The 25,058-nt window shown below is 36.1% G+C and overlaps 2 long non-coding RNA genes, 17 other non-coding genes and 1 pseudogene across 19 annotated transcripts; all 20 read left to right on the plus strand.

Annotated features, from left to right (window-relative positions):
• Positions 1-537: 537 nt before the first annotated feature.
• On the plus strand, positions 538-612 carry LOC115867373 (small nucleolar RNA SNORD113/SNORD114 family). The gene has a single exon (XR_004045087.2). It is a non-coding gene; the product is annotated as a small nucleolar RNA SNORD113/SNORD114 family (small nucleolar RNA).
• Positions 613-2,205: 1,593 nt separating this feature from the next.
• LOC115867419 (small nucleolar RNA SNORD113/SNORD114 family) lies at positions 2,206-2,277 on the plus strand. The gene has a single exon (XR_004045126.2). It is a non-coding gene; the product is annotated as a small nucleolar RNA SNORD113/SNORD114 family (small nucleolar RNA).
• An 879-nt stretch (positions 2,278-3,156) lies between these two features.
• On the plus strand, positions 3,157-3,231 carry LOC115867425 (small nucleolar RNA SNORD113/SNORD114 family). The gene has a single exon (XR_004045132.1). It is a non-coding gene; the product is annotated as a small nucleolar RNA SNORD113/SNORD114 family (small nucleolar RNA).
• A 1,769-nt stretch (positions 3,232-5,000) lies between these two features.
• On the plus strand, positions 5,001-5,073 carry LOC115867438 (small nucleolar RNA SNORD113/SNORD114 family). Its single transcript, XR_004045140.1, has one exon. It is a non-coding gene; the product is annotated as a small nucleolar RNA SNORD113/SNORD114 family (small nucleolar RNA).
• Positions 5,074-5,216: 143 nt separating this feature from the next.
• On the plus strand, positions 5,217-7,892 carry LOC132596787 (uncharacterized). The gene is made up of 3 exons (XR_009562790.1): positions 5,217-5,295; positions 6,196-6,265; positions 7,827-7,892. It is a non-coding gene; the product is annotated as an uncharacterized lncRNA (long non-coding RNA).
• On the plus strand, positions 6,657-6,728 carry LOC115867418 (small nucleolar RNA SNORD113/SNORD114 family). The gene has a single exon (XR_004045125.1). It is a non-coding gene; the product is annotated as a small nucleolar RNA SNORD113/SNORD114 family (small nucleolar RNA).
• On the plus strand, positions 7,610-7,684 carry LOC115867443 (small nucleolar RNA SNORD113/SNORD114 family). Its single transcript, XR_004045145.1, has one exon. It is a non-coding gene; the product is annotated as a small nucleolar RNA SNORD113/SNORD114 family (small nucleolar RNA).
• A 1,342-nt stretch (positions 7,893-9,234) lies between the features above and the next one.
• Positions 9,235-9,306, plus strand: LOC115867433 (small nucleolar RNA SNORD113/SNORD114 family). Its single transcript, XR_004045137.2, has one exon. It is a non-coding gene; the product is annotated as a small nucleolar RNA SNORD113/SNORD114 family (small nucleolar RNA).
• An 883-nt stretch (positions 9,307-10,189) lies between these two features.
• LOC115867424 (small nucleolar RNA SNORD113/SNORD114 family) lies at positions 10,190-10,264 on the plus strand. Its single transcript, XR_004045131.2, has one exon. It is a non-coding gene; the product is annotated as a small nucleolar RNA SNORD113/SNORD114 family (small nucleolar RNA).
• A 173-nt stretch (positions 10,265-10,437) lies between these two features.
• LOC132596788 (uncharacterized) lies at positions 10,438-24,966 on the plus strand. Its single transcript, XR_009562791.1, has 10 exons — positions 10,438-10,487; positions 17,308-17,392; positions 18,287-18,360; positions 19,241-19,318; positions 20,198-20,279; positions 20,830-20,907; positions 21,884-21,899; positions 22,770-22,853; positions 23,922-24,007; positions 24,833-24,966. It is a non-coding gene; the product is annotated as an uncharacterized lncRNA (long non-coding RNA).
• On the plus strand, positions 10,828-10,902 carry LOC115867391 (small nucleolar RNA SNORD113/SNORD114 family). Its single transcript, XR_004045103.1, has one exon. It is a non-coding gene; the product is annotated as a small nucleolar RNA SNORD113/SNORD114 family (small nucleolar RNA).
• LOC115867389 (small nucleolar RNA SNORD113/SNORD114 family) lies at positions 12,261-12,332 on the plus strand. Its single transcript, XR_004045101.1, has one exon. It is a non-coding gene; the product is annotated as a small nucleolar RNA SNORD113/SNORD114 family (small nucleolar RNA).
• On the plus strand, positions 16,757-16,828 carry LOC115867395 (small nucleolar RNA SNORD113/SNORD114 family). The gene has a single exon (XR_004045106.2). It is a non-coding gene; the product is annotated as a small nucleolar RNA SNORD113/SNORD114 family (small nucleolar RNA).
• Positions 17,699-17,770, plus strand: LOC115867421 (small nucleolar RNA SNORD113/SNORD114 family). Its single transcript, XR_004045128.1, has one exon. It is a non-coding gene; the product is annotated as a small nucleolar RNA SNORD113/SNORD114 family (small nucleolar RNA).
• On the plus strand, positions 18,676-18,747 carry LOC115867378 (small nucleolar RNA SNORD113/SNORD114 family). Its single transcript, XR_004045092.1, has one exon. It is a non-coding gene; the product is annotated as a small nucleolar RNA SNORD113/SNORD114 family (small nucleolar RNA).
• LOC115867442 (small nucleolar RNA SNORD113/SNORD114 family) lies at positions 19,631-19,707 on the plus strand. Its single transcript, XR_004045144.1, has one exon. It is a non-coding gene; the product is annotated as a small nucleolar RNA SNORD113/SNORD114 family (small nucleolar RNA).
• LOC115867423 (small nucleolar RNA SNORD113/SNORD114 family) lies at positions 20,610-20,684 on the plus strand. The gene has a single exon (XR_004045130.1). It is a non-coding gene; the product is annotated as a small nucleolar RNA SNORD113/SNORD114 family (small nucleolar RNA).
• On the plus strand, positions 22,216-22,279 carry LOC115867456 (small nucleolar RNA SNORD113/SNORD114 family; annotated as a pseudogene).
• On the plus strand, positions 23,365-23,438 carry LOC115867454 (small nucleolar RNA SNORD113/SNORD114 family). The gene has a single exon (XR_004045155.1). It is a non-coding gene; the product is annotated as a small nucleolar RNA SNORD113/SNORD114 family (small nucleolar RNA).
• LOC115867452 (small nucleolar RNA SNORD113/SNORD114 family) lies at positions 24,338-24,409 on the plus strand. Its single transcript, XR_004045153.2, has one exon. It is a non-coding gene; the product is annotated as a small nucleolar RNA SNORD113/SNORD114 family (small nucleolar RNA).
• Positions 24,967-25,058: the final 92 nt, after the last annotated feature.

Consider the following 25,058-nt stretch of genomic DNA (forward strand, 5'->3'; position numbering starts at 1 on the left):
AAGATTGAAGATTCCTTTTCAACAGATTTCACATATCCTCAACATTAGGGATTGCCTAAATAATGATGTGAATGCGGAAGCAGGGATAAGTGGAGAGTGTCTCCACCATTTTTATCTTCTACTTTGTTTTATACTCCTCAGAGTGGGTGCACTGGACCAGAAATGAGGATTCTTCCTTGAGTGCCATCCTAGGATGGCATCTTTGTCATAGGAGCCCGGACACCCATGTGAGCATCATCTAGTTCCTAGTCTGGGGATGGGTGGTTTCTCAAAAAGTAATGACTAAGCTAAAAAAAATGAGTGAAAGAAAATTAAAGGAGGACATCTTTATCCCATTGATAAACAAGGAACTGTTGTGAAGCAAAAACCTGATAATAAATATGAGAGAGATATAATGATGTGAGAATGGTTATAGAGACAGGTGAGTGATATCGAGGTCTCGCTGGGTTTTGCAAACCCTAGAGTGTCAAAATTTGCATTAGTGAAGTAACGCATGCATCAGTGAAACATATAGAATGAAGAGAAAGTCATCTTTTCTGGATCGATGATGATAAATGCCAGCGCATGAGTCGTGGATGACGAATAATACATGTCTGGACCTCTCAGGTCCAATACACAAGACATGTGGTCTGTCTCTTCATGCGTATTCACTGGTTATGCTAACTGAGCCAATGAAAGCATCAGTAAACAAATCTGCTGGTCCATGGAGAGAAAGTCTCAATCTCGGTCATTACCTTCTCTGTTCGGTACTTTTCAGAATAGAAGCTCAGGCGATTTCAGCCTCCATTTTGATCAAGCTTCTCCTCTTCAGGTTGCTATGGGACAGAGACCCAGGTGAGTCATGGCCAGGGTTCCTGTCTTGGTTTGGGAAATTTGTTTAAGTGTTTTCATTGTATTCTCAAAAGTCATCGATATATATCAAAGGGTTGATGATGGCCCGTTGAAAAATAAGCCATGAGAGCTTATGCTGATGAAGTGATCATCTAGATCCTGGAAATGCATTAAGGAAAGAGATCACATGTATGGTGATAGTGATTGGATAGAAGTTAGGGATATTTGCAGGTCTTGTTCTTGGGTTTGGGGTATTCATGTCTTTCTTTCATTAGTATCAATGGTATAATGATTTATTTGATAGAGATATGTCAATGAACGAACTAAAATTGAACCCAAGGGGACCAACAAACAAGGTGGGTAGAGGATGAGGCATGGGCAAGGAACTATAAGTATCTGGAATTTGAGGGCCAAGAAGGATACATACTCTGTTTTCTACATTGATTTCTTCCTATGGACAGATGTTCAGAATATATAACATCATGCTCTTAGTTTGGGTTACTTAATTTAGATTTCATATTATTAATCGATAAGTGATAGAACCGTTCAAAATATGTAAATAGTAGATTAAGAAGAAAAAGTCAGTTAATTCCTACTGTGGACACATGTGGTCTGGCAAGAAGCAATCCTAAATATTTCCACTGGTGATGACCATTAATAACAAATGGATCTAGGAGGTCAGCTGTTTGGCCAAGCTTCATGTGGATGTGAATAATTAAGAGTCAATTTTATTGTTCTGGGGTGCTCTCAAGTTTGACGGTATTTTTGTTTGTAGAAAAAGAAAAATCTCTGCGTTATGAAAGAGTGACCAATTCCTCATGATTGAGAACATTAAATCTGGAAAGAATGCATCAAAGTCCATAAAGTTTCCTTTCTCTCTCTCTCTTTTGTTTCATCGACTGTGCTTTCTATTGATTAAAGTGGGCATGTTCGAGCTGATCAAGCCTTCAGTATTCCATTGTGAGGCACCTTATAATTGCAGGAACCCATGTGAGTAATAATCAAATTTCATGTCATGGTTTCTGTTATTATTTTGTCCCTATGTGTATGCATTCAGTATATTACTAGAGACATCCCTATAGGAAAACAGAAGGCCAGTCAGCTCAGTGATAAATGTTACATTTTATGAAATATTAATTGCTTACTGCCCCAATGAAAAAAACAAGGCAAAACAAAACAAACCACAACAAGACAAAATCAGCATTGTGATTTACAGGTGAGACACACTGCTGTGAGAATAAATTATGGAGAGAAGAGGGATATCATGACTGCCCTTAGGTTTCGTGATTAGTAGGGTTTTCAATACCTATGAGAGATTTATTGCCTCAATCAGTACACGATGTAGAAATACGTGAAGAGAAGGAGGGACACTATTGGATCGATGATGACTACTGGTGGCGTATGAGTCATGTAGAATGAATATGTGTCTGGAACTCTGAGGTCTGATGCAAATGGAATCTAGTCCATTGTCCTATTGGTAGTGACCCTAGAGGCTGAAGTCAGGAATGAATGAGGGTCTTCTTTGCAGTCTTTGTGTTTATGCCTTTTCATTCTGTTTGTACAATTGAAAAACTGAGGCTCTCTTCATAAATATATGAATAAAACTAAAGATGAATGATGGAAAACAATTTCCAGTCACAGAAATTTGGGTGGAGATGAGATATACGATTAATATATCAAGGAAAGCCTGAAATTCAATTAGAAAGCCATGGCACATGACTGTTACCACTTACGGTAATGAGGTGGGGGCCAGGAGAAGTGGTAGACAACATTCATATTCTGGCACAGAGGCAATATTGAAGTGGTTCCTTTTCAAAAGCTTTCGTATATCCACTACATTAGGGATTTCCTATATAATGATGTGAATGTGGAAGCAGGGATGAGTGGAGAGTGTCTCCACCATTTTAATCTTCTGCTTTGCTTTATACACCTCAGAGTGGATGCATTGGACCAGAAATGAAGATTCTTCCTTGAGTGCCAGCCTAGGATGGCATCTTGGTCGTAGGAGCCAGGAGACCCTTGTGAGCATCATCTAGTTCCTAGTCTGGGGATGGGTGTTTTCCCTAAAAGTAATGAGTATATTAACAAAATGGTGAAGGAAAATGAGAGAATGGTATCTTTATCTCATTGATAAACAAGGAACTGTTGTGAAACAAAATGCTGATAATAAATATGAGAAAGATATAATGGTGTGAGAATAGTTCAAGACAGGTGAGCGATAGCGAGGCCACATGGGGTTTTGCGAACCCCAGTGTCAAAATTCGCATTAGTGAATTAATGCATGAATCAGTGAACCGTACAGAATGAAGAGAAAGTCATCTTTTCTGGATCGATGTTGATAAATGCCAGCGTATGAGTCGTCGATGATGAATAATATGTGTCTGGAACTCTGAGGTCCAATACAAAAGAAATGTGGTCTTTCTCTTCATGCATTTTCATTGGTTATGCTAACTGAGCCAATGAATGCATCAAGCAACAAATCTGCTGATCCATGGAGAGAAAGTCTCCATCTCGTCATCACCTTCTCTGTTTGGTACTTTTTAGAATAGAGACTCAAGGTAATTTCAGCCTCCATTTTGATCAAGTTTCTCCATTTCAGGTTGCTATGGGACAGAGACCCAGGTGAGCTTTGTCCAGGGTTCCTGTCTTGGTTTGGGGAATTGATTTAAGTGCTTTCATTGTATTCTCAAAACTCATTGACATATTTCAAAGGGTTGATGATGGCCCGTTGTAAAACAAGCCATGAGAGCTTATGCTGATGAAGTGGTCATCTAGATCCTGGAAATTCATTAAGAAAAGAGATCTCATGTATGGTGGTAGTGACTGGAGAGAAGTTAGGGATATTCGCAGGTCTTGTTCTTGGGTTTTGGGTATTTGTGTCTTTCTTTCATTAGTATCACTAAAGTAATGATTTAATTGATAGAGATATATAAATAAATGAAGTAAAATCCGACCCAAGGGGACCAACGATGAAGATGGGTAGACGATGAGGCATCGGCAAGGAGCCATAAGTATTTGGAGGCCGGACGGCAAAGAAGGATACGTACTCTATTTTCTACATTGATTTCTTCCTATGGACAGATGTTCGGAATATATGATGTCATGCTTTTATTTTGGTTACTCAATTTAGTTTTCATACTATTAATCGATCAGAGATAGAACCCTTCAAAATAAGTAAATAGTAGATTAAGAAGAAAAGGTCAATTATTGCCTACTGTGGACACATGTGCTTCAGCAAGAAGTAATCCTATGGACGGCCACCAGTGATGCCCATTAATAACAAGTGGACCTAGGAGTTCCAGTGCACATGGAATCTAGTCCATTGTCCTATGGGAAGTGACCCTAGAGGCAGAGGTCAGGAATGATGAGGGGCTTCTTGGTGGTCTTTGTATGCATGCCTTTTCATTCTGTTCAACAATTGAAAAACTGAGGCTGTCTTCATAAATATATGAATAAAAAAAAATTAACGGCAGCAATTACCAATCATTGAAATATGGGTGGAGGCGAGATATACCATTAATATATTAAGGAAAGCCTGAATTTCAATTAGAAAGCCATGGCGCATGACTGTTACCACTAGAGTAAGGAGGAGCAGGCCAGGATAATGGGTAGAAAAACTTCATAATATGACACACCGGCAAGATTGAACTGGTTTCTTTTCAACAGATTTCACATATCCGCTGTGTTAGAGATTGCCTAAATAACAATGGGAATGTGGAAGCCGGGATGAGTGGTGAGTGTCTCCACCATTTTTATCTTCTGCTTTGCTTCATACTCCTCAGAGTGGATGCACTGGACAAAAAAAGAGGCTTTGTCCTCGAGTACCAGCCTAGAATGGCATCTTGGTCATGGGAGCCCGTGTGAGCATCATCTAGTTCCTAGTCTGGGGGTGGGTGTTTTCACTAAAAGTAATGACTATGCTAACAAAATGGGTGAAAGAAAATCGAAGGAGGGCATCTTTATCCCACTGATAAACAAGGAACTGCTGTGAAGCAGAAAGCCGATAATAAATATGAGAGAGATATGATGATGTGAGAATGGTTCTAGAGACAGGTGAGCGACATTGAGGCCTTGCTGGGTTCTGCAAAACCTAGAGTGTCAAAATTGGCATTAGTGAAGTAACGCATGAATCAGTGAAACATATTGAATGAAGAGAAAGTCATCTTTTCTGGATCAATGATGATAAATGCCAGCATGAGTCATCGGTGATGAATAATATGTGACTGGAACTTTGAGGTCCAATACAAAAGAAATGTGGTCTTTCTCCTCATTGGTTTTCATTGGTTATGTGAATTGAGCCAATGAAAGCATCAATCAACAAATAGGCAGATCCATGGAGAGAAAGTCTCCATCTCGTCATCACCTTCTCTGTTTGGTACTTTTCAGAATAGAAGCTCAAGGAGATTTCAGCCTCCATTGTGATCAAGGTTCTCCTTTTCAGGTTGCTATGGGACAGACACCCAGGTGAGCTATGGCCAGGTTTCCTGTCTTGGTTTGGGGAATTGGTTTAACTGTTTTTATTGTATTTGTAAAAGTCATCAATATATATAAAAGGGTTGACGAAGGCCTGTTGATAAACAAGCCATGAGAGCTTATGCTGAAGAAGTGATCATCTAGATCCTGGAAGTTCATTAAGGAAAGTGATCTCATGTATGGTGATAGTGATTGGAGAGAAGTTAGGGATATTCGCGGGTCTTGGGTATTCATGTCTTTTGTTCATTAGTATCACTGATGTAATGATTTAATTGATATATATCAATGAATGAAATAAAATTGGACCCAAGGGGACCAACGATCAATTTGGGTATAGGATGAGGCCTGGGTAGGGAACCATAAGTATCTGGAAGCCTGATGGCCAAGAAGGATTCATACTCTGTTTTCTCCATTGGTTTCTTCTTATAGACAGGTGTCTGGCATATATAAAGTCATGCCCTTTGTTTGGGTTACACAATTCTGATTTCATACTATTAATAGATCAGTGATAGAATGGTTCAAAATATGGAAATAGTATATTAAGAAGAAAAGGTCAATCATTGCCTACATTGGACACGTGTTCCAGCAATAAGTAATCCTAAAGATTACCACCACTGATGCCCATTGATAACAAATGGACCTATGAGGTCAACTTTTTGGCCAAGCATCATTTAGATGTGAATAATTAAGAGTCAGTTTTATTGTTCTGGGTCGCTGTGAAGTTTGAGGGTATTTTGGTGTGTAGAAAAAGAAAAATCTCTGCATTACGAAAGAGTGATCAATTCTCCATGACTGAGAACATTAAATCTGCAAAGAAAGCGTCAAGGTCCATAAAGTTTCTTTTCTCTCTCTCTCTTTTCTGTCATCGACTGTTCTTTCTACTGATTAAAGTGGACACATTTGTGTTGAGCAAGCTATCAGTATTTCACGGTGATGGCATCTTATCATTGCCAGAACCCATGTGAGTAATAATCAAATTTCATGTCATGGTTTCCGTTATTTTTTTGTCCCTCTGTGTTGCATTCAGTGTATTATTGGAAAGATCCCTATAGGAAAACAGAAAGCCAGTGCAGCTTGGTGATAAATGTTACATTTTACGCAACATTAATTGATTACTGCCTCATGAAAAAAACAAAGCAAAGCAAAACAAAACAAAACAAACCACAACAACCCAAAACCAGCATCGTGATTTACAGGAGAGAATACTACTGTGAGAATGAACTATGGAGAGAAGAGGGAAGTCCTGACTGCCCTTAGGTTGTGTGATTAATGGGTTTTCAATATTTATGAGAGATTCATTGCCTCAATCAGTACACAATGTAGAAATACGCAAAGAGAAGGAGGGACAGTATTGGATAGATGATGACTACTGGTGGCGTATGAGTCGTGTATGATGAATACGTGTCTGGAACTCTGAGGTCCGATGCAAATGGAATCTAGTCCGCTGTGCTATTGCAAGTGACCCTAGGGGCTGAGGTCAGGAATGAATGAGGGGCTTCTTTGTAGTCTTTGTGTTCATGCCTTTTCATTCTGTTCATACAACTGAAAAACTGAGTCTCTCTTCATAAATATGTGAATAAAAATAAAGATGAATGACAGAAAACAATTTCCAATCATGGAAATATGGGTGGAGATGAGCTATACCAGTAATATGTCAAGGAAAGCCTGAGTTTCAATTGGAAAGCCATGGCACATGACTGTTACCACTTAGGGCAAGGAGAAGGGGGGCAGGAGAATCGGTAGACATCCCTCATATTCTGGCACAGCAGCAAGATTGAAGTGGTTTTTATTCAACAGATTTCACACATCTGCTACATTAGGTATTGCCTAAATAACGATGTGAATTTGGAAGCAGTGATGGGTGGAGAGTGTCTCCACCGTTTTTATCTTCTGCTTTGCTTTATACTCCTCAGGCTGGATGCACTGGACCTCAGGAGGATTATTCTTTGAGCGCCAGCATAGGATGGCATCTTGGTCATAGGAACCAGGAGACCATTGTAGGCATCATCTGGTTCCTAATCTGAGGGTGGGTGTTTTCACTAATAGTAATGACTACGCTAACAAAATGGGTTAATGAAAATTAAAAGGAGGGACTCTTTTTCCTATTGATAAACAAGGAACTGTGTGAAGCAAAAACCAGATAGTAAATATGAGAGAGATATAATGATGTAAGAATGGTTCTAGAGACAGGTGAGTGATATCGAGGCTTCAGTGTGTTTTGCAAACCCTGGAGTGTCAAAATTGGCCTTAGTGAATTCACACATGAGTCAGTGAAACATATAGAATAAGAGAAAGTCATCTTTTCTGGATCGATGATGAGAAATGCCAGTGCATGAGTCATCGATGACGAATAATACGTGTCTGGAACTGTGAGGTCCAATAGAAAAGAAATGTGGTCTTTCTTATGTGTTTTCTTTGGTTATGCTAATTGAGCCTGTGAAGGCATCAGCCAACAAATCTTCGGATCTATGGAGAGAAAGTCTGAATCTCGGTGATCACCTTCTCTGTTTGGTACTTTTCAGAATAGAAGCTCAAGGAGATTTCAGCCTCCATTGTGATCAAGGTTCTCCTTTTCAGTTTGCTATGGGACAGAGACCCAGGTGAGTTATGGCCAGGGCTCCTGTCTTGGTTTGGGGAATTGGTTTAAGTGTTTTCATTACATTCTCAAAAGTCATTGATATATATCAAAGGGTTGATGATGCCTGTTGAAAAATAAGCCATGAGAGCTTATGCTGATGAAATAATCATCTAGATCCTGGAAATTCATTAAGGAAAGTGATCTCATGTATGGTGATAGTGATTGGAGAGAACGTATGGATATTCGCAGGTCTTGTTCTTGGGTTTTGGATATTCGTGTCTTTCTTTCATTAATATCAATGATATAATGATTTAATTGATAGAGATATGTCAATGAACGAACTAAAATTGAACCCAAGGGGACCAACAAACAAGGTGGGTAGAGGATGAGGCATAGGCAAGGAACCATATGTATCTGGAAGCCTGAGGGCCAAGGATACGATACGTACTCTGTTTTGATTTCTTCCTATGGACAGATGTTCAGAATATATAAAGTCATGCTCTTAGTTTGGTTTACTAAATTTATATTTAATACTTTTAATCGATCAATGATAGAACCATTCAAAATATGTAAATAGTAGATTAAGAAGAGATGGTCATTTATTGCCAAATGTGGACACATGTGGGCAATTTCCACCCCTTATGCCCCTTAATTACAATTGGACCTAGGAGGTCAACTGTTTGGCCAAGAGTCATGTAGATGTGAATAACTGAGTCAATTTTATTGTTCTTGGCCACTCTCAAGTTTAAGGGTATTATTTTCTGTAGAAAAAAACATCTCTTCATTATGAAAGAGTGGTCAGTTCCTCATGACTGAGAACATTAACTGTGGAAAGAAAGCATCAATGTTCATAAGTTTCCTTACTCTCTCTTTTGTTTCATCGACTGTGCTTTTATTGATTAAAATGGACACATTTGAGCTGAGCAAGCTATCAGTATTCCATGGTGAGGTACCTTATGATTGCAGGAACCCATGTGAGTAATAAGCAAATTTCTTGTCATGGTTTCCGTTTATTTTTGTCTGCCTGGGTGTGCATTCAAGGTATTATTCGAGATATTCATATAGGAAAACAAAAGGCCAGTGCAGTTCGGTGATAAATGTTACATTTTATGAAACATTAATTGATTACTGCCCCAATTAAAAAAATAAAATAAAACAAAACAAAACAACACAAAATCAGCATCATGATTTATAGGAGAGACACACTGCTGTGAGAATGAACTATGGAGAGAGGAGGGAAATCATGACTGCCCTTCGGTTTTGTGATTAATAGGCTTTTCAGTATTTATGAGAGATTTATTACCTTAATCAGTACACAATGTAGAAATAATGAAGAGAAGGAGGGACACTATTGGATTGATGATGATTACTGGTGGCGTACCAGTCGTGTATGATGAATACATGTCTGGAACTCTGAGGTCCGATGCAAATGGAATCTAGTCCATTGTCCTATTGGAAGTGACCCTAGGGGCTGAGGTCAGGAATGAATGAGGGGCTCCTTTGCAGTCTTTGTGTTCATGCCTTTTCATTTTGTTTGTGCAAATGAAAAACTGAGGCCCTCTTCATAAATATATGAATTAAAATAAAGAAAAATGACGGAAAACAATTTCTATTCATGGATATATGGGTGGAAACAAGATATACCATTAATATGTCAAGGAAAGCCAGGATTTCAATTTTAAAGCCATGGGACATGACTGTTACCACTTAGCGTAAGGAGAAGGGGACCAGGGGAAGTGGTAGACAACCTTCATATTCTGGCGCAGAGGCAAGATTGAAGTTGTTCCTTTTCAACAGGTCTCACATACCTGCTATGTTAGGGATAGCCTAAGTAACGATGTGAATGTGGAAGCAAGGATGAGTGGAGAGTGTCTCCACCATTTTTATAATCTGCTTCGCTTTATAATCCTCAGAATGGATGCACTGGACTAGAAACGAGGACTCATCCTCAAGGGCCAGCCTAGGATGGCATCATGGTCGTAGAAGCCAGGAGACCTGTGTGAGCATCATCTAGTTCCTAGTCTGGGGGTGGGCGCTTTTGCTAAAAGTAATGACTATGCTAACCAAATGGATGAAAGAAAATTAAAGGAGGGCATCTTTATCCCATTGATTAACAGGAACTCTTGTGAAGCAAAAACCAGATAATAAATATGAGAGAGATATAATGATGTGAGAATGGTTATAGAGACAAGTGAGAGATATCAAGGCCTCACTGAGTTTTGCGAACCCTAGAGGGTCATAACTGGCATTAGTGAATTAGCGCATGCTTCAGTGAAACATATAGAATGAAGAGAAACTCATCTTTTCTGGATTGATGATGATAAATGCCAGCGTATGAGTCACTGATTATGAATAATATGTGTCTGGAACTCTGAGGTCCAATACAAAAGAAATGTGATCTTTCTCTTCATGCTTTTTCATTGGTTTTGCTAATTGAGCCAAAGAAAGCATCAGTCAACAAATCTGCCTATTCATGGAGAGAAAGTCTCAATCTCAGTCGACACCTTCTCTGTTTGGTACTTTTCAGAATAGAAGCACAAGGTGATTTCAGCCTCCATTGTGATCAAGGTTCTCCTTCTCAGGTTGCTATAGGACAGAGACCCAGGTGAGTTATGGCCAAGGTTTCTGCCTTGGTTTGGAGAATTGATTTAAGTGTTTTCATTGTATTCTCAAAAGTCATCAATATATATTAAAGGGTTGATGATATGGCCATTTAAAAACAAGACATGATAGCTTATGCTGATGAAGTGATCATCTAGATACTGGAAATGCATTAAGGAAAGAGATCTCATGTATGGTGATAGTGATTGGAGAGAAATTAGGGATGTTCGTGGGTATACTGTTCTTGGGTTTTGTTTTTTCGTGTCTTTCTTTCATTAATATCAATGATGTAATGATTTAATTGATAGTGATGTATCAATGAATGAACTAAAATTGGACCCAAGGGGACCAACGATGATGTTCTGTAGAGGATGAGGCATGGCCAAGGAACTATAAGTATCTGGAATCCTGAGGTCCAAGAAAGGATACATACTTCATTTTCTACATTGATTTCTTCCCTTGGACAGATGTTCGGAATATATAAAATCATGCTCCTACTTTGCGTTACTCAATTTATATTTCATACTATTAATCGATCAGTGATAGAACACTTCAAAATATATAAATAGTAGATTAAGAAGAAAAGGTCCATTATTGTCTACTGTGGACACATGGGGTTTGGCAAGAAGCAATCCTAAATATTTCCATCAGTTAGGACCGTTAATAACAAATGGACCTAGGAGGTCAGCTGTTTCCAAGCATCATTTAGATGTGAATAATTAAGATTCAATTTTATTGTTCTGGAACACTCTCAAGTTCGAGGGTATTTTTGATTGTAGAATAAGAAAAATCTCTGCATTATGAAAGAGTGATCAATTCATGAATATTGAGAACTCTAAATTTGGACAGAAAGCATCAATGTCCATACAGTTTCCTTTTTCTTTCTCTTTTTTGTTTCATTGACTGTGCTTTCTACTGATTAAAATGGACATGTTCAAGCTGATTAAGCTATCAGTATTCCATGGTGATGCACCTTATGATTGCTGGAACCCATGTGGGTAATAAATTTCATGTCATGGTTTCCGTTATTTTTTTTGTCCCTCTGTGTGTGCATTGAGTGTATTATTGGAGAGATACATACAGGAAAAGTAAGGCCAATGCAGCTCAGTGATAAATGTTACATTTTATGAAACATTAATTGATTACTGCCCAGATGGAAAAAACAAACAAATCAAAACAATACAAAACAAATCAACACAAACCCAGCATCATGGTTTACAGGAGAGATGTACTGCTGTGAGAATGAACTCTTTTGATAAGAGGGATATCATGACTGCCCTTAGGTTTTGTGATTAATAGGTTTTCCAATATTTATGAGAGATTTATTTCTTCAATCAGTAAACAATGTAGTAATAAGCAAAGAGAAGGAAGGGCCATAATAGATCGATTCCATGGCGATGCATCATATAACTGCAGGAACCCATGTAATCAATAATCTAATTTCTTGCTTTTCTTTTAGTCTTTTTCCTTCCTCTGAGCGTACACTCAGTTTATTTTTAGAAAGATCCATATAGGATAACATAAAGCCAATGCACCTCAGTTTTAAATGTTGCATTTTTCAAGCATTAGTTGATTACTACATAGCTGAAAAAAAAAATACAAAAGCAGCATCATAATTCACAGAAGAGATTCATTGCCGTGAGAATGAACTATTTACAGAATAGGGATATCATGATTATCCTTAGGTTTTGTGTTTAATAGCACTTTCAATTATTTTGTGATGTATTGAATTATTCAATAAACAATGCCCAAATACTTGAGGTCACAGAAGTTACATTGTATGGCTGATTACTCCTAGTGGCTTATGGGTTATGAAAGTTGAATTTGTGTCTGTAACTTTGATGTCCTATTCAAAGCTAATGTAAGGATTTTTCTTTGGGCATCTGCCTTGGGTGGCATCTTTTTTTAGGAGCCAGGAGACCAGTGCCATCTACAAGAGACCCACTTTAGACCTAGTGACACATACAGACTGAAAGTGAAGGGATGGAAAAAAGATATTTCATGCAAATGGAAATCAGAAGAAAGCTGGAGTAGCAATACTCGTATCAGATAAAATAGACTTTAAAATAAAGACTCTTACAAGAGATATGGAGGGACACTACATAATGATCAAAGGATCAATCCAAGAAGAAGATATAACAATTATAAATATTTATGCACCCAACATAGGAGCACCTCAATACATAAGGCAAATGCTAACAACCATGAAAGGGAAATTGACAGTAACACAATAATAGTAGAGGACTTTAGCACCCCACTTACACCAATGGACAGATTATCTGAACAGAAAATAAATAGGGAAACACAAGCTTTAAAATGACACAACAGACCAGATAGATCTAATTGATATTTATAGAACATTCCACCCCAAAGTGACAGATTACACTTTCTTCTCAAGTGCACATGGAACATTCTCCAGGATAGATCACATCTTGGGTCACAAATGAAGCCTTGGAAAATTTAGGAAAATTGAAATCATATCAAGCATCTTTTCTGGCCACAAAGCTATAAGACTGGAAATCCATTACGGAAAAAAACTGTAAAAAACACAAACACATGGAGGCTAAACTTAATAACCAAAAGTTCACTGAAGAACTCAAAGAAGAAATAAAAGAATACATAGAAACAAATGACAATAAAAACACAACGACCCAAAACCTATGGGATGCAGCAAAAGCAGTTCTAAGAGGGAAGTTTAGAGCAATACACTCTCACCTCAAGAAACATTTCAAATAAACAATCTAACTCTACATTTAAAACAACTAGAGAAAGAAGAACAAAGAAAATCCAAAGTCAGTAGAAGGAAAGAAATCATAAAGATCAGAGCAAGAATAAATGGAATAGAAACGAAGAAAACAATAGCAACGATCAATAAAACTAAAAGCTGGTTCTTTGAGAAGATAAACAAAATTGATAAACCCTTAGCCAGACTCATCAAGAAAAAAAGGGAGAGGACGCAAATCAATAAAATTAGAAATGAAAAAGGAGAAATCACAACAGACAGTGCAGAAATACAAAGGATTATAACAGACTACCACAAACAACTATATGCCAATAAAATGGACAACCATGAAGAAATGGAAATTCTTGGAAAAGTACAATTTTCCAAGACTGAGCCAGAAAGAATTAGAAACTATAAACAGACCTATCACAAGTAGTGAAATTGAAACCGTAATTAAAAATCTTCCAACAAACAAAAGCCCAGGACCAGATGGCTTCACAGGCTAATTCTATCAAACATTTAGAGAAGAGCTAACACCCATCCTTCTAAAACTCTTCCAGAAAATTTCAGAGGCACAAACACTCCCAAATTCAATCTACGAAGCCACCATCACCCTGATACCAAAACCAGAAAAAGATATCACAAAAAAAGAAAATTATAGACCAATATCACTGATGAACATAGATGCAAAAATCCTCAACAAAATACTATCAAACAGAATCCAACAACATATTAAAAGGATCATACACCATGATCAAGTGGGGTTTATTCCAGGGATGCAAGGATGCTTCAATATATGCAAATCAATCAATGTGAACACCACATTAACAAAATAAGGAATAAAACCCATATGATCATATCAATAGATGCAGAAAAGCTTTTGACAAAAGTCAACACCCATTTATGATAAAAACTGTCCAGAAAATGGGCATAGAGGGAACCTGCCTCAACATAATAAAGGCCATATATGACAAAACCACAGCAAGCATCATACTCAATGGTGAAAAACTGAAAGCATTTCCACTAAGATCAGGAACAAGACAAGGATGTCCACTCTCACCTCTCTTATTCAACATAGTTTTGGAAGTCCTAACCACAGCAGTCAGAGAAGAAAAAGAAATAAAAGTAATACAAATTGGAAAAGAAGAAGGAAAACTGTAACTTTGCTGATGACATGATACTATACACAGAAAATCCTAAAGATGCCACCAGAAAACTACTAGAACTAATCAATGAATTTGGTAAGGTTGCAGGATACAAAATTAATGCACAGAAATCTCTGGCATTCCTATACACCACCAACAAAAAATCAGAAAGAGAAATTAAGAAAACACTCCCATTTACCATTGCAAGAAAAAGAATAATATATCTAGGAATAAATCTTCCTAAGGAGGCGATCAGTTGATCTTCCGATCAATTGGTTGGAAGAATCAATATTGTGAAAATGACTATACTACCCAAAGCAGTCTACAGATTCAATGCAATCCCTATCAAACTACCACTGGCATTTTTCACAGAACTAGAACAAAAAATTTTACAATTTGTATGGAAACACAAAGGACCCTGAATAACCAAAGCAATCTTGAGAAAGAAAAACGGAGTTGGAGGAATGAGGCTCCCTGACTTCAAACTATACCACAAAGCTACAGTAATCAGGACAGTATGGTACTGGCAGAAAAACAGAAATATAGATCAATGGTATAGGATAGAATGCCCAGAGATAAACCCACACACATATGGGCACCTAATTTACGACAAAGGAGGCAAGAACATACAATGGAGAAAAGACAGCCTCTTCAGTAAGTGGTGCTGCAAAACTGGACAGCTACATGTAAAAGAGTGAAATTAGAACACTACCTAACACCATACACAAAACTTAACTCCAAATGGATTAAAGACTTAAACATAAGACCAGACACTATAAAACTCTTAGAGGAAAACATAGGAAAAACACTCTTTGACATAAACCACAGCAAGATCTTTTTCACCCACCTCTTAGAGTAACAGAAATAAAAACAAAACTAGACAATGGGACTTAATGAAACTTAAAAGCTTTTGCACAGAAAAGGAAACCATAAACAAGACAAAAAGACAACCCTCAGAATGGGAGAAAATATTTGCAAATGAAACAACAGACAAAGGATTAATCTCCAAAATATACAACAGGTCATGGAACTCAATATCAAAAAAAAAAAAAAAAAAAACAATCCAGTTAAAAAATGGGCCAAAGACTTAAATAGATATTTCACCAAGGAAGACATACAGATGGCCAACAGGCACATTAAAAGATCCTCAACGTCACTAATTATTAGAGAGATGCAAATCAAAACTACAATGAGGTATCACCTCATGCTGGTCAGAATGGCCATTATCAAAAAATCTAGAAACAGTAAATGCTGGTAAGGGTGTGGTGAAAAGGGAACCCTCCTGCACTGTTGGTGGGAATGTAAATTGATACAACCACTATGGAAAACAGTATGGAGTTTCCTTAAAAAACTAAAAATAGAACTACCATACAACCCAGCAATCCCACTACTGGGCAAATACCCTGAGAAAAACATAATTCAAAATGAGACATACACCACAATGTTCATTGCAGCACTATTTACAATAGCCAGGATATGGAACCAACCTAAATGCCCATCGACAGATGAATGGATAAAGAAGACGTGGCACATGTAAACAATGGAATATTTCTCAGCCATAAAAAGAAACAAAATTGAGTTTTGTAGTGAGGTGGATGGACCTAGAGTCTGTCATACAGAGTGAAGTAAGTCAGAAAGAAAAACAAACACCGTATGCTAACGCATATATATGGAACCTAAAAGAAAAAAGGTACTGATGAACCTAGATGCAGAGCAGGAATAAAGAGGTAGACATAGAAAATAGACTTTTGGACATGGGGTGGGAGGGCGAAGGTGGGGCGAAGTGAGAGTAGCATTGACATATATACACTACCGAATGTAAAATATTTGGCTGGTGGGAAACAACAACATAGCACAGGGAGATCAGGTCGGTGCTTTGCGATGACCTAGAGGGGTGGGGTAGGGAGGATGGGAAGGAGACTCAAGAGGGAGGGGATATGGGGACATGTGTATGCATATGGCTGATTTGCTTTGTTGTGCAACAGAAACTAACACAGTATTGTGAAGCAATTATACTCCAATAAAGATCTATTAAGAAATATTTAATCATATTTTTTTTCTCATGGTTTTGTTGATTTCTGTGTTTGTGTGTGTGTGTGTGTGTGTGTGTGTGTGTGTGTGTGTGTGTATTAAGGGTAAAGTTCAAAATTTCCGTACAGAATAGTAGATGGCCAAGCTCAATAAGAAATAGAGAATTTGATGAAACATTAAATGATTAATAAATAAATGAAAACAGCATCTAATTCAAAAAAGAGTTTCATTGATATGAAATTGAACTATTTACACAGTAGGGATATCATGCTCTTTTTGGGTTTTGCAGATAATAGAATTTAAAAATGTTTGTGAATGGATTACTTGATCAGTTAATAAACAAATAGAAATGAACAAAGAACAGAGACATATTCATGGACGAAGTATGATGATCGTTCCAGGAATAGTCCTTAGTGATGAAAACATGTCTGAAACTCTGAGGTCCAACACAGAGCATAAGTAGTCTATTTCCTTCATTAAAATTGTATAGGGAGATGTCAGGAATACCAAAAGATCATATTCTTATTGACTTCATAGAGTTATAGTTGTTATTTGTAATTGATCTGTGATGGACTCATTAAGCAAATATAAATGTATTAGGAAAAATAGGGTGAAGTATTTTTCTCATATGAACACCTTTGTTGAAGCAAAAGATATTGTGAATAAAAACTGAAAATTCTGAATCCCATTAAATAAATGGGTGAGGGTCACCTCCTTGACCAGAGTTCTATAGACATGCCTATGTAAGAATCATTAAATTATTCTTTTTCAGACTAAAGATTTAGGTTTTTCTTTAATAAGGTAAAAAATAAATAGAAAAACAATAACTAATAAATAATTAAATACTGAGTATATGAAATTCCAAAAACAAGGATCTGTGGCTTCTGGTCTCAGTATTTTCATCATCTTCTGTGTTTTGTACTCAGAATGAATGCACTAGAGATGGTTTAGAATCATCCATGGTCACCAGATCTGTGGTTGCCTCTGTATAATACGAGGATGGAGATTAATGTGAGTAATAGTTGAAGTTCTTTTTTCAGTTTTTTTTTTATTAAAGAAATTCACTGTATCGTTAAGAAATGTGGAATATGAGTAAAGAAGGTAGCTGCATTTCAGTGTTGAGTATGTTATTACAAACCATTATATTGATTAATGCATATATGGAAAACTGAGCATTAATATGAGACATATATTAAACTAAGAATAATTCCATATACATCAGTGCTCTTGTTTTTTTTTGTAATGCTAAAATTATCAGTGAATTTGTGATTTATACAATAAAGAAATAAAAATGTATGTAGAAAAGAGGGTCAATATTGGATCAATGATGACTACCCGTGGCGTAAGAGTCGTGTACGATGAATACGTGTCTGGAACTCTGAGGTCCAATGCAAATGGAATCTATTCCATTGTCTTGTTTGAAGTGATTCTATAGGCAGAGGTTAGGAATATACAAAGATATTTGTTTTGGTTATTACGACCATGCATTTAAAAAATTTTTATGATTGGATCAATGAAGTAGTCAATATACAAATTTGTAAATTAAATAATGATGAATATGAAGGCTTTTCAATAATAAAAATATGTGGTTAGTCAAAAATTACTATTATATACAAATACATTAATATATATTGAAAAGACGTTTTTAGGTAAAAAGTTATATAAAGATGTTATCTCTTTGGTTAAGAGTGATACAGAAAATGATAGGTATTAGTTACTGACTGAGTCAGTAAGCACTTTGACATTTGATTCATTAAGGAAAAAACAAATAAATAATTACCATAATTTAGTAAATGACTAAATTACTGTGCAAATGAATAGCAGAATATTGGATGAATGGAGAATAAATAAATAGATGGATAAATCTGAATATTTTTATCACCTTGTCTGCTTGTTACTCTTCAGGACAGATGTTCCCCCTACTTCAGCTTCTGCTGTGCTCAGTTGTCCTGCTGCTTCTGTGTCAGAAAGTAACTAAGGTAAATAACAGGCAAGGTTGGTGTTCTTGGATTAGGTGATGTGTTTGAGGGTACTCATGGTGTTATTAAAAAGTATTAAATTAATCAAAAATTACTCATAGTTCAATGATAAATCTGAGAAGAAATATTATTTTGAATAATTGATAGTGGGCAGGATTGAGGTTGAATAATGCAAGAGGTGGACCCTTAATGGGAAATGATTCTTAAACTGAGAATTAGGGATATTGAAGGGTCTTATTCTTGGGGTTATTATCAACTAATTAATGATTTAATCAATGCAAATATACAAATGTATGAAGAGAAGAGACTCAGTCGTGGACCAATGATGATGATCGTTTCGGGAAGAGTCCTGAACGATGAAAACATGTCTGAAACTCTGAGGTCCAACCCAGAACATAAGTAGTCTCTCCCTCTTTGAAATTGCTTTTGTAGAAAGAGGTCAGGAATATTTAAAGATCATATTCTTGTATTGATTTCATGGATTTAGATTTGTTAGTATTAATGGATCTGTGATGGAACCATTAAGCAAATATAAATTAACATGTAAGGAAAGAATACGGTGAAGCATGGTCCAAATTGAACGTATTTTGTGAGGCAAAAGATATGGTTAATAAACATTGAAAACACTGATGCCCATTAGATAAATGGGTGAGGGTCACTTATTTGACCAAGATTAGATAGAAATGCATAAGTAGGCATCAGTTTAATTGTTCTGCTTTAGCCAAATGGTTGTGTTTTTTCTTTTAACAAGACAAAAAATAGAGAGAATAAGAAAAACTCATAAATATCTAAATACTGACTAAATGAAATGTAGAAAACAAGGATCACTGGTGATTAGGTCTCAATATTTTTATTATCTTTCATGTTCTGTACTCTCCAGAATGAATGCATCATTTAGCATCTTCCATGAACATGAGCTCTGTGGTTGCTTCTGTATAATAGGAGGATGAAGATTAATGTGAGTAATAGTTGAAGTTCTTTTTTCAGTTTGCTTTTTTATTAAAGTAATTCACTGTATTGTTTGGAATGTGGAATATAAATAAAGAAGGCAGCTGTATCTCAGTATTGAGTATGGATATACAAACCATCATATTGATTAATGCATATATGGAAAACTGAGACTGTTAGTATGATATGTATTACACTGAGAATAATTCTATGTACATCAGGGGTCTTCTTGGGTTTTTTGAATTGTACTGCTAAAATTATTAGTGAGTTTTTAATTTAATCAATAAAGAAATAGAAATGTATGTAGAAATAAGAACAGTACTGGATCGATGATGATTTCTGGTCATCATCAATATGAGTTGTATATGATGAATACATGTCTGGAACTCTGAGGTCCAATATTAAATTAAGCTTGTCCATTCTCAACTTGAGAAGGTGTCCTATAGACAAATGTTAGGAATAAATGAGGGGCTTGTTTTTTGTCTTTGTGTTCATGCATTTCATTCTATTATTATAATTGGATACTATGAGAATCTATAAATAAATATATAATTAAAACTAACAATGAATGGAGTAAAACACTTTCCAATTACCAAAATATGTGGTGAGACAAGAAATATTATTAATATATCATGGAAACCCTGAAGTTCAATTAGTAATGAATGGTACATGACCATTACCACTTAGGGTAAGAATGAGGTAGACAGGATAATTTGTAGACAACCTTCATATTCTGGCTCAGTGGCAAGATTGAAGTGGTTCGTTTTCAACAGACTTAATACATACACTAAATTAATGATTGCCTAAATATCTGTGTGAATGTTGAAGTAAGGGTAAGTGGAGAGTGTCTCCACCATTTTTATCATCTGCTTTGCTTTATACTCCTCAGAGTGGACACACTGGACCTGAAAGATTCTTCCTTGAGCACCAGCCTAGGATGGCATCTTTGTTTTAGGAGCCAAGAGACCAGTGTGAGCAAAATCAAATTTGTAGTCTTGGGTTGGGTGGTTTTTCTAACATATTTACTGTATTAATAAAATATTTGAAGTATAATTAAAGAAGGCTATTTTTATCCTATTGATAATAAAGAGATTAATATGAAGCATTATATTGATTAATGCAGATTTGAAAAACTGATCATAAATATGAAAGAGATATAATTATGTGAGTATCTTTCTAGAGACATGTTAGTGGTATCAAGGCCTTGTTGGGTTTTGTGACTCATAGAGTTATAGATTATAATTAGTGAATCAATGAACTAATCAATTAACAATATAGAATGAAGAGACATTCATCTTTTCTGGATCAGTGATGATAAATGCCGGCGTATGAGTCATCAATGATGAATAATACGTGTCTCGAACTCTGAGGTCCAATACAAAAGAAATGTGGTCTTTCTTTTCATGCATGTTCATTGGTTGTGCTAATTAAGCCAATGAAAACATCAATCAAGAAATCTGCGGATCAAAGGAGAGAAAGTCTCAATCTCGGTCATCACCTTCTCTGTTTGGTACTTTTCAGAATAGTAGCTCAAGGTGATTTCAGCCTCCATTGTGATCAAGGCTCTCCTTTTCGGGTTGCTATGGGACAGAGACCCAGGTGAGTAATGGCCAGTGTTCCTCTCTTGGTTTGGGGAATTGGTTTAAGTGTTTTCATTGTATTTTCAAACATAATCGATATATATCAAAGGGTTGATGATGGCCTGTTGATAAATAACCATGAGAGCTTATGCTGATGAAGTGATAATCTAGAACCTGGAAATTCATTAACCAAGGAGATCTCATGTATGGTGATAATGTTTGGAGAGAAGTTAGGGATATTCGCTGGTCTGGTTCTTGGGTTTGGGGTATTCATGTTTTTCTTTCGTTAGTATTAATAATGTAATGATTTAGTTGATAGAGATGTACCAATGAATGAACTAAAATTGGACCCAAGGGGACCAACGATGAAGATGGGTAGAGGATGAGGCATTAATGGGCAAGGAACCATAAGTATCTGGAAGCCTGAGGACCAAGAAGTGTACACACTCTATTTTCTACATTGATTTCGTCCTATGGACACATGTTTGAAATATATAAAGTCATGCTCTTAGTTTGGGTTAATAGATTTTGATTTAGTATTATTAATGGGTAAATAATAGAACCATTAAAGATATATAAATAATAGCTTAAGAAGAAAAGGTAAATTATTAGGTACCTATGAAAATATATTGTCAGCCAAGAAATAGTAATGAAGATTGCCAGCACTGATGCCCATTAGGAAATGAATGGATCAATGGTGTCACCTCTTTGACCAAGCATCATACAGATGTGATGATTAAGTGTCAGTTTTATTGATCTGTGTCATTCTCAAGTTTGAGGTTCTTTTTGTTCATAGAAAAATTCTCTAAATTATGAAAAAGTTATAAATTCTTCATGATTTGTGTACTATAAATCTAGAAAGCAAGAATCAATCGCAATACATTTTCCTTTTTTTTAAACATCTGCTGTGCATTGTACTTCTGAAAATGGACATGTTTGAGCTGATTAACCATGATTCCATGGTCATGCACCTTATGATTGCATCGCTGTGTTAGATTCACAGGAACCAATGTGAGTAATAGTCAAATTTCTTGTCTCAGTTTCAGTGATTTTTTTTTTCCTGTGCATTATTCACTGTTTATTTGAAAGTTCCATACAGAATAAAAGAAGGTCAACTGTAGCTCAGTGATATATATTGAATACTGCTTAGATGAAAAACGGCATCATTATTTTTAAGAAAGCTACTCTGCTGTGAGAATGAATTATTTACAGAATAAATAAGGCCTAACCCTTTTTGTGAATAAACTGTTTTAAATTATTATGATTGATTTTTCTGAATTAGTCAATAAACCATGTAGAAATGAGTGAAGAAAAAGAGGGACAATATTGGATCGATGATGACTATTGGTGGCGAATGAGTCGTGTACGATGACTGGAAGTCTGATGTCCGATGCAAATGGAATCTAGTCCATTGTCCTATTTGAGTTGATTCTAGAGACACTTGCCTGATATATACAAGAGACTTGTTTTTGGTCTTTATGTTTATGCATTTTCTTTATATTTTATAATTGGGTTAATCAAAGAAGCAATAAACAAGCATATAAATAAATAAAGATGAAGGCAGTGAAATATTGTCCAATTATAAACATATGTGGTGATAGAAGAAACAATATTAGTAAATTTGAAAACAGTGAAGTCCAAATAGAAATAAATGGTACATGAAAAATCTTTGACTAAGAGAAGATGGACAGTTGTCGTAATAATCACTGCTCATTTTCTTGGTCAGCGTCAAGTTTTAAGTTCATTTTCTTAAGAGAAATTGAAATAAATATACTCCAAATTAATGATTGTCTAAACCACTGAAAAATGAAATGCAGAAGCAAGGATCAGTGGAGATTAGTTCTCAATTTTTTATCATGTGCTCTGCCCTGTACTCCTCAGAATGGATGCCCTTGAGCTGATCTAAGCATCTTGCATGCTCAGGAGCCCTATGGTTGCATCTGTGTTAGGAGGATGGAGAACAATGTGAGTAGTAGTCAGTGTTCATGTCTTGAATTGAGCCGTATTTTTAAAAAGACACTTACTGTATTGTTAAAAAATATAGTAGAAGTCCAAACTTGCCAAAGTCAAGGAATATGATCATTAATCCATATATGAAACACTGAGCTCAGTTAATGAGAGAGTTGAGTGTCAGGGGAGATGATGGTTTAGATAGATGTTAGGGATATTTAAGGGTCTTACTCATGATTTATTTGTGTGACTTATGTTTATTTATTTATTTTAAAATATTTATTTATTTGGCTATGCCGGGTCTTAGTTGCAGCATTAAGTATCTTTAGTTGCAGCATTTTTAGTTGCAGCATGTGAGCTCTTAGTTGTGGCATGCGGTATCTAGTTCCCTGACCAGGGATCAAACCCGGGCCCCCTGCATGGGGAGCATGGAGTCTTAACCACTGGACTACCAGGGGAGTCATTTAAATAATAGTGAATTAATCAATAAACAGATGTAGACGATACTGGAGAAAAGAGCCCCTCCTGGACCACTGATGATGACTGGAGGCATAGGAGTCATATATGGTGAATACCATGTGTCTGTAACCCTGATTCCACACAATGCAAAATCTAGCCAATGTTCTGTTATAAATGACCCCATGGGTCGATGTTAGGAAAATACAAGCATCATATTCCATTTTTGGGGTTAGATGTATTAATAATAATAAATCAGTAATTGAGCCCTGAAAAAATGTAAAAAAAAGATGAAAAGAAGAAGGTGAAGCATTGTCCACCAGGATCATATGTGGTCAGGCAAGAAATATTATTAATAAAATAGAAAACATTCATGCCCTTTAAGCAATAAGTGAATAAGTGTCTTGCCCTTTTGCTGAAAGGATCATACAGACACTGATAAGTAAGAGTCAACATTATTGTTCTGGGTCAGTCTCAAGTTTAAGGTTTTCTTTTGTTAAGAGAAAAAAATACTACACTATGAAAAATTCATGAATGCTTAAATGAGTAAATGAAATGTGGATAACAAGGATCAATGGAGATAAGGTCTGAAATTTTTTATCATCTTTTCTGCTCTGTACTCCTTAGAATGGGAGCACTTAAGCTGGTTGAAGGATTCTTCTGTGGTCCTGAGAGCTCTGGTTGCATTCACGTGTTAGGACTGTGGAGACCACGTGAGTAATAGACAAATTTTGGCCTTAGTTTCAATATTTTATTTAAGGCTATTGACTGTATTATTGCAAGTTGTGATATATAATCAATGAAATCCAAATAGCCCAGTGTGAAATAATGGGATTAATATGAAGTACTATATTGATTCATTCATAAAATGAAAAATGAGAGTTATTAATGAAAGATGTTGACACGAGAATGATTCTAAATATAAGATATTTCTAAGCTCTTCGGTGGTTCCGATGAATAACCATTTTAAAAATTATAATTACCGAATTATGAATTGACCCATAAATAGTGTGGAAAGGAATGAAGAAAAAGAGATACTGTACTGGATTAATGATGACTACTGGCAGCATGTGAGTCACATACGATGAGTGTGTGTCTGGAACTCTGAGGCCCAATAAAATTAATCTAGTCCATTTTCATTATTTGAAGGTATTCTATAGACAGATGTCAGGAATATACCGACATCTTGATTTGTTGCTTATGTGCATGCATTTTCATCTATTATTATAATTGGATAAATGAGAGAATCTATAAATAATTATATAAATCAGTAAAGATGAATGCATGAAGCATTGGCCATTATATAAATATATGAATGGTATATGACTGTTAACTGTTTTCTAAGGGAATAAAAGTCTTACATAATGTTCATAATCTGGTCAAGGGTCAAACTTGTTCATTTTCTTAAGAGAAATGAATATTCACACCAAATTAATGATTGCCTAAGGATTGATTAAATGAAAGGTAAAAGCAATCAATGATCAGTGGAGAGAATGTCTCAACCATTTTGATCATCTGTTCTTCCCTCTTCTCCTCAGAAGCAATACAGTGGACCTGATTTAAGGACCTTTCCTTGATTGACAGCCTTAGGATAGGATCTGTGTTTTAGGATCCCAGAGATCTATGTGAGTAATAAGCAAATTCTTTCCTTGGTTTGGATGTTTTGTTAAGGGTCTTCATTATGTTAACAAAAAGAATTAAAAATATTCCAGAAAGTCCAATGTGTCCTTGTAACAAATATGTGATTAATAGAATCACAATGAT

Source organism: Globicephala melas, chromosome 2 (assembly GCF_963455315.2).
Source record: "Globicephala melas chromosome 2, mGloMel1.2, whole genome shotgun sequence".
Lineage (NCBI taxonomy): Eukaryota > Metazoa > Chordata > Mammalia > Artiodactyla > Delphinidae > Globicephala > Globicephala melas.